This window comes from Mesoplodon bidens (genome assembly GCF_964165515.1).
Source record: "Mesoplodon bidens genome assembly, chromosome: 10".
NCBI classification, from domain to species: Eukaryota; Metazoa; Chordata; class Mammalia; order Artiodactyla; family Ziphiidae; genus Mesoplodon; species Mesoplodon bidens.
Window position 1 is genome coordinate 40606828 of NC_138172.1, and position 8236 is coordinate 40615063.

The window sequence follows — 8236 nt, forward strand, 5'->3', positions numbered from 1 at the left end:
GTTTTCTAGAACTTTGCCTGTGTTCAATCTGTGATAATTCCAATAACTGGAATCCCCATGAGTATGTTTCTTTTGCCTAATTTCTGCTGATTCCCTCTGATTTGTCTCCTCTTGTGCCTCATAATTTTTTATTTTGTGCTGGACATTGTATTTGAAAAATTGTTTATTGAGATTTTCAGATCTAGGATGACTCTTCCTTTAGAGGGGGTTTTTGTTTGCTTCTGTCACATGGCCGGGGCACTAGAATTCTAAGATCACATTATTCCAGATTCAAAGTTGGAGATTTCCTGGCCACTGAAGGCAGACTGCGGACCTATCAGATTGTGCAAGGACTGGTTTGCTTTTGGTTCATCCTTACCCCTTAGGGCACAATCATCTGGGGTCTCAGCCCAAAACAGGCAGTGGTTTATCAGTGTCCCACCTTTGGTGGACCCTGAACTCCAACACCCCCCGACCCCCAACCTTGCAAGCCTTTCAGAAACACACAGCTCATTCTCTTAGTCACCTCTTCCAAATGGGCAAGTGCCTCCAGGGAAAAGTGGCCCTGAATGCTGGGCCTACCTGTCTGGCTTCCTGTCCTCTCTGGGATGTCAGCCTAACAATTCTTTAGAATCTTGTTTGCTTGTTGATGCTTTTAAGATGTTTGTACAGCCTTTTGATTGTCCTTAGTGGAAGGGTTGGTCCAATTCACCTAGTCTCCCATTTACTGACAACAGAAGTCCTCTGTTTTCATCTTGGGACTCTTGCCCAGATGGCATTCCACCGGTGCCATGAGCTCAGTCTGCTCCTTGCTATTGGATAAGGCTGCATATTGGGATTGTTGGCCTGTGTGTATTATGGTTTCCTAACCTGACCCATATCCACTTTGGGAGGTTGGCATGGTTCTGCTTAGGACTTCCTGTAATCTCTGATTTAGGGGATAGACCTGTGTTTCATGGATAAGCACCTCTGGATCGTTCACAAGGAGGCCCAATCAAGAGGGATTGTATGTGAAAGCACTTTGTAAATTCTAAATCCCATCCAGACACAAGGGTTTGTTAGTATTATGAAATGCAGATCAAAGCCCTTGGCCCTATCCTACCTTCATAGCACATGCAGGAGGGATAGGAAAACCCAGATCAGAAGGCAACAGGAGATAGTGCAGGCCTAATGAATAGACTTACCTCGTGTTGCCAAGAGTCTTTGACCCAAAGAATGGGCTGACGTGTTGGAATAGGATATATTGATGTGTATCTGCACCAGCCCTCTTTCCTGCCTTGTGCTTGTGCTTCTCGGTGTTTATGCTCCATGGGGCCAGCCAGCATCCTCTCTGGGGACCTCCAGCTCTGCTGTTCCCTCCCTCATCTGCGCCCACAATAATTGCCTAGCACTGAGACGTCCCCCTTCAGCATCCCCCTTGGTGCTTTTTTTTTAGAGGATAGTCCCTGGAGACCTTCTTTGTGCTTTTTCCACCCTACTTCACAGCTTGTCCTGTGTCCTTCTCGCTAAAGAAAGGACAAACTGGAAATGTGGGTAACTTAGGCAGCATGGAAGGAAAATCATTAGTCTGGGGAGCCTTTCAGCACTGATGGGTCGTCTCACTTGGGAGAAGTGTACGTGCGATGCTGAACCATCCGTTGATACAAGGCGTATCCTTTACACACATGGCACACCTGTATTAGTTTCCTGGGGCTGCCATAACAAATTACCACAAACTGAATGGCTTCAAACAGCAGAAACGTATTATTCTCTCACTGTTCTGAAGGCTAGAAGTCTGAAATCAAGGTGTCAGCAGGACTATGCTCCCTCAGATCTAGGGAAGAATCCTTCGTTGCCTCTTCCTAGCTTCTGGTGGTTGCCAGTAATCCTTGGCATTCTTTGGCCTGTAGTTACTCCAGTTTCTGCCTCTGCCTTCACATGGTTGTTTTCCCTCTGTGTGTGTCCTTGTCTCTGTGTCTTCACAAGGCCTTCTTATAAGGACATTGGATTTAAGGCCCACCCTAATCCAGTATGACCTTGTCTCAACTTGATTACAACTGCAGAGTCCCTATTTCCAAATAAGGTTACACTCACAGGTACTGGGAGTTAGGCCTTCAACATACCTTTTTGTGGGGGACACAGTTCAACCCACAAATACACCTTACTATTTACAGCACACTTTCAGATTCATGTTCTCGTCACATCCTCACCAGAGCCTGGAGACCAGGCCTTAGGACAGGAAAGCAGCAGTGACAGTATTAGAAACCAGACCTTGAACTTTTTCAGTGTCCTTTCCCCTGTATGACATCACGCTGTAGACACTATATTTACAGTTCCTTGTCCTTTCTCATATCATTTATAGAAATAAAAAAGTTATCCTGTACTCCAAAAAGCAACACTAAACACCAAACTCAGGGCTAGAAGGTCTCTCCATTTAGGAGTCAAGTGACCTCTCTGAGCCTCAGGTTCTTCACCTGTAAAATCCCTATCTTTTAACAGGACTACCTGGGCATCAGGGATAGAGCAATGACCAAAACGGACAAGAAGCCCCGCCTGGTGGAGCTTACTTCCCATGTCACGGGGTCATACGAGGTAAAGTACATGGAGGGATTCTGAGACACAGAAGGGGCTGTACAAAACCACCTTCAGGCCCAAGGGAAAGGTGAGTCCCTGCAGGGGGATGAAGGCGGCTTTACTGAGATGTGTAAGTACCGCCACTGCTGAGAACTGTAGCAGAGGCTCTTCCCTCAGCACAGGTACCGGAGAGGCTTGGGGGAAGAATGTGGGGCTCCGCTAAAGCAAACTTGGAAGTAATTTTGTCTCCTGAGTGTGTTACAATGAGATTCTGCAAAGTACATAGGAGCAAAGATATGCATAGGTACCCAAAGAGATCAGATGGCCAGCCAGACTCTGCAGTACTCTGGCCGAAGGTTTATCAAAGCCAAGGAGGAATGTGTCCATCAGAGGGCTTAGCCTCCTGGTACACGTGTCCTGCAATTCTGAGGTGTATACCTAGGAGCAGAATTGCTAGGATGGAATTTAGCCTGTCTTTACCTTTACAAGATAATGTCGAAAGTGCTTATTATCAACTAACAACTCCCACCCACAGTGGAGGAGAGTTGCTTTGCTCCACATCCTTGCCAAAACTTGATATTGTCACACATTTTCAACTTTAGCCATTTTTTTTTTTTTTTTCTTTTTAAAAATATGGAACGCTTCACGAATTTGCGTGTCATCCTTGCGCAGGGGCCATGCTAATCTTCTCTGTATCGTTCCAATTTTAGTATATGTGCTGCCGAAGCGAGCACAACTTTAGCCATTTTTATAGGCTCCCTCATGGTGTGTAATTGTGATTTTAATTTGCATTCCCTAATTATTAATGAAATGGCACCCCTTTTCATATGTTTATTCATCATCTATATTTCTGCTTCTGTGAAGCACCTGTTTAACTCTTTAGCAAGTTTATCTATTAGATTATCTTTTCCTTACTGATTCCCGGGTATTCTTTGTTCTTAATTTTATTGAAGTATAGATGATTTACAATGTTGTGTTAATTTCTTCTGTACAGCAACATGACTCAGTTATACATATATATTCTTTTTCATATTCTTTTCCATTATGGTTTGTCACATGATATTGAATACAGTTCCCTGTGCTATACAGTAGGACCTTATATCCATTCTATATATAACAGTTTGACAGGCATTCTTTATATATCCCATTTACGAGCTTTTTATTGGTCCTATGTGTTGCAAATATCTTTTCCCACTCTGTGTCTGGCAGTTTCATACTCTTCATGTTAACTAAGTTAATATTAAAGTTAATTTTTATTTTTATTTTTTTTGGCCATGCTGCATGGCTTGCAGGATCTTAGTTCCCCAACCAGGGATTGAACCCATGCCCCCTGCAGTGGAAGTGCAGAGTCCTAACCACTGGACCACCAGGCAATTCCCTTAAAGTTAATTTTTATGAAGTCAAATTTACCAATCATCCTTTCTGTTTACAAAATCATTCCTGAAGAGTTGCTTCCACCTAGGATACTGAAAGTCACATGAGAACATCACTCACACCCTAACAGCAAGAAAAAGTCAGATAACCCACACAGTCACAACTTCATGAGCCCAATCAGAGAGCTAAGGTCACAAAGCAGCTAGACAATTTGAATTACAAAGGGTGATAAACCCCTGCAAAGAGACACAGAGCACATGTACTTCATCCATGGCAGAGCCCAGGAGGAAGAGGTAGTACCACAAAAGTAGGAAAGAAGACAGCTAAAATGTCAATGAATTCATAAAGGCAGAGTGTGAGCTAGCCTGACAGTTCAGAATCCCAGCTCCAGAGCTCCAGACATAAGGGTTGTCTACAGCCATTCACAAGCTTCAAAAACTCTCCGGGGGACTTCCCTGGTGGTCTGGTGGTAAAGAATCGCCTTCCAATGCAGGTGATGCATTGATCCCCGGTCAGGGAATTAAGATCCCACATGCTGCAGGGCAACTAAGCCCGTGCGCCACAAACACTGAGCTCACGCGCCTCAACTAAAGAGCCTGCGTGCCGCAAACTACAGAGCCCATGCGCCCTGGAGCCTGTGCACTGCAACAAAAGATCCCGCATGCCTCAACGGTGATCCCATAAGACCTAACGCAGCCAATAAATAAGTTAAATTTTTAAGAAATTAAAAAAAACTCTTGGGTGTGGGGGGAGAGCAAGAATCCTTCTGCCATCAGTTCCAAGCAAAAGTATGGGGGAGGGTAAAAGTAAACCCGTACAACCCTGGGGGAGGGGTGGGTCCAGACCCTGCACTGATACAAAGGTCTGCTACCACTGCAGGAGGATCTGAAATCTTGCTCCCACCTAAGACTCCTCTCAGATACAAATCTGTTTGGCTGAAAAGGAAGGGAAGGGCAAGAAAGTTAAGAAACCTCACCTTGAGACTCAGGTGCACAAAGCCTGCCTCAGACTGAAGCTAGACCAGGAAAGCTGATAAAAGCTGCCCTCACCACAGACCTCACCCTGATTAACAAGCAACAGCAGTTTACTGCTGGGTAGTAGAAAAAGCGTGAAGAGATTTCCCCTTCTCTGAGGTTCAAGAATACAGGGCCTGATGAAACTGGAATGCAGAAACAGAAAAACACTCCAGCGTCCCAGGCCTCCCATTAATCCAAAGGCAGCAGTAGCCCACCATTGGAGGAATTACAGCAACAAGAAACTCACACTCAACCCTACCACCAACTTGACTGACTCAATCCCTATACTGAGAACCTAACAGAAAAAGAGGCATGCCCAACTCTGGACATAAATACTATTTACCTGTCTCTACTGTTCTTTTACACACAACATCTAGCATTCATTAAAAACTCAGAGACAAACAAAAAAGAAAAGAAAAACAAACCACTGTCAAATGATAAAATGGTCAAAACAACCAGACCCAGAGATGACCCAGATAATGAACCTATCAGACAGAGACTGATCAGTATGTTAAAGGATCTAGTAGAAAAAATAACAGCATGCGTAAACAGATGGGGAATTTGAGTAGGAACATGGAAATTACAAGAAAAGTAATGAAAATGCTAGAAATAATACCAAAAAGATCAACACAAAATGGGAAATTAAAAAATCCTTCAATTACATTAATAACATACAAAAGACTTCAAAACAAGGAATATTACAGGGATAAAAAGGATTATTACATAATGATAAGTTCATCAAGAATACATGATAATTCTAAAAATGTATATACCTAATGACAGCTTCAAAATATATATATTGAAAATTATATCCTTTTATTGAAATAAAAGGATAAATAGCTAAACTACACTTATATTTGGTGTTTTCAACACTCCTCCCTCAGTATATGGAAACCAAAAACCATTAAAGATATGGAAGACATGAATAACACTATCATCCAACATAATCTAATTGACATTTCTAGAACATTCCTCCCTACAACAGCAAAATACAAACTATTTTCAAGTGCACATAGAACTTTTGTCAAGATAGATGATATTCTGGACCATAAAATAAATCTCAAAATTTTAAATGCTTTGAAATCATACAAAGCATGTTCTCCAATTACAATACAATTAAATTAGAAATCAATAACAAAGATATCTAGAAACCCCCACCTCCAAGCATTTGGCAATTAAACAACACATTTTTGACCCATGGTTCAAAGACTAAATCACAAGAGAAATAAGAAAATATTTTGAACTGATTGAAAATGAAAGCACATCAAAATTTGGGGAATACAGCTAAAGCAGTGCTTGGATAGAGATTTATAGCATTAAATGCTCTTATTAGAAAAGAAGATTTCAAATAAATGATTTAAGATTCCATCTTGGGCTTCCCTGGTGGCGCAGTGGCTGAGAGTCCGCCTGCCGATGCAGGGGACACGGGTTCGTGCCCCGGTCCAGGAAGATCCCACATACCGTGGAGCAGCTAGGCCTGTGAGCCATGGCCGCTGAGCCTGCACGTCTGGAGCCTGTGCTCCGCAATGGGAGAGGCCACAACAGTGAGAGGCCCGTGTACCGCAAAAAAAAAAAAAAAAGATTCCATCTTAATAAACTAGAAAAAAATGAACCCAAAGCAAGCAGAATGAAGGAAATAATAAAGATCAGTGCTGACATCAATGATACAGAAAGAGAGAGAACATAAATGAAACAAAAACTAAATCTTTGAAACAATTAATAAAATTTATAATCTCTAGCCAAGACTGATCAAGAAAAACAAAGAGAGAAGACACCAAGGACATAATAATCAAGAATGAAGAATGGAAAAAAAAAAAAAGAATGAAGAAATGAAGAAAGGGTCATGCAGCACTACAAGTCCTACAAACATTAAAATAATAACGAAGGAACTCTGTGAACAATGTAATTACCAATACCTTTGTTAATCTCAATTAAAGAGATAAATTCCAAGAGATATGGGAACGTGTGTATGTATGGCTGATTCACTTTGTTATAAAGCAGAAACTATCACACCATTGTAAAGCAATTATACTCCAATAAAGATGTAAAAAAAAAAAAAGACAAATTCCTTCAAAGACAAATAGTACTAAAGCTCAATCAAAAGGAAATACATAGGGCTTCCCTGGTGGCGCAGAGGTTGAGAGTCCGCCTGCCGATGCAGCGGACACGGGTTCGTGCCCCGGTCTGGGAGGATCCCACATGCTGCGGAGTGGCTGGGCCTGTGGGCCATGGCCGCTGAGCCTGCGCGTCCGGAGCCTGTGCTCCGCAACGGGAGAGGCCACAACGGTGAGAGGCCCGCGTACCGCAAAAAAAAAAAAAAAAAAAAAAAAAAAAAAAAAGGAAATACATAGCCATAATAACCCTATATTTATTAAAGTAATTTGTAGTTAAATTGAACTTGATAAAATTTTTATAGCATTTTTAATTTTGATAAGAATTGAGAATTTCTGTCCTTAAAACATTGTTAAGAAAATGAAATGAAAAGAAAAAGAAGATGAGCCAGAGAGGGGAGAAAATATTTGCAAAACACATATCTGATAAAGGACTTGTACTCAAAATATATAAAGAATTCTTACAGTTCACTTATAAGAAGACAACTCAATATTTTAAATGAGCAAGGATTTACACAGACATGTCAACATAAAAGATGTGGGTAGCAAATAAGCTACCAAAGATACACGTATATCATGGAAAGATATACAACATTGTTTGGTCTTTAGGGGAAAGCAAATTAGAACTATAGTAAGATACCATTACATACCTAGTAGAATTGCTAAAATTAAAAAGGCTGACAATACCAAGTGCTGGTGAGGATGTGGAGCCACTGGAACTCTCAAACATTGTTTCTGGGAAAGCAAATTGGTATAGCCACTCTGGAAAATACTTTGGTATTTTCTTATAAGGATAAACATACATGCAACACAGTAATCACACTCCTAGATATTTACTCAGAAGTAAACTATATGTTTATCCAAAATCTGTATATGTATATATATAGCAGCTTTATACATAATCACCAAAAAAAGAAAACCACCCAAATGTACATAAACTGTGAATGGATAAATAAACCATGGTACAGCTGTATGATGGAATACTATTCAGCAACAAAAGGGAATGAATTACTCATACACACAGCAACATGGACGAATGTCAAAAACATGAGTCTGGGGCTTCCCTGGTGGCGCAGTGGTTGAGAGTCCGCCTGCCGATGCAGGGGACACGGGTTCGTGCCCCGGTCCAGGAAGATCCCACATGCTGCAGAGCGGCTGGGCCCGTGAGCCATGGCCGCTGAGCCTGTGTGTCCGGAGCCTGTG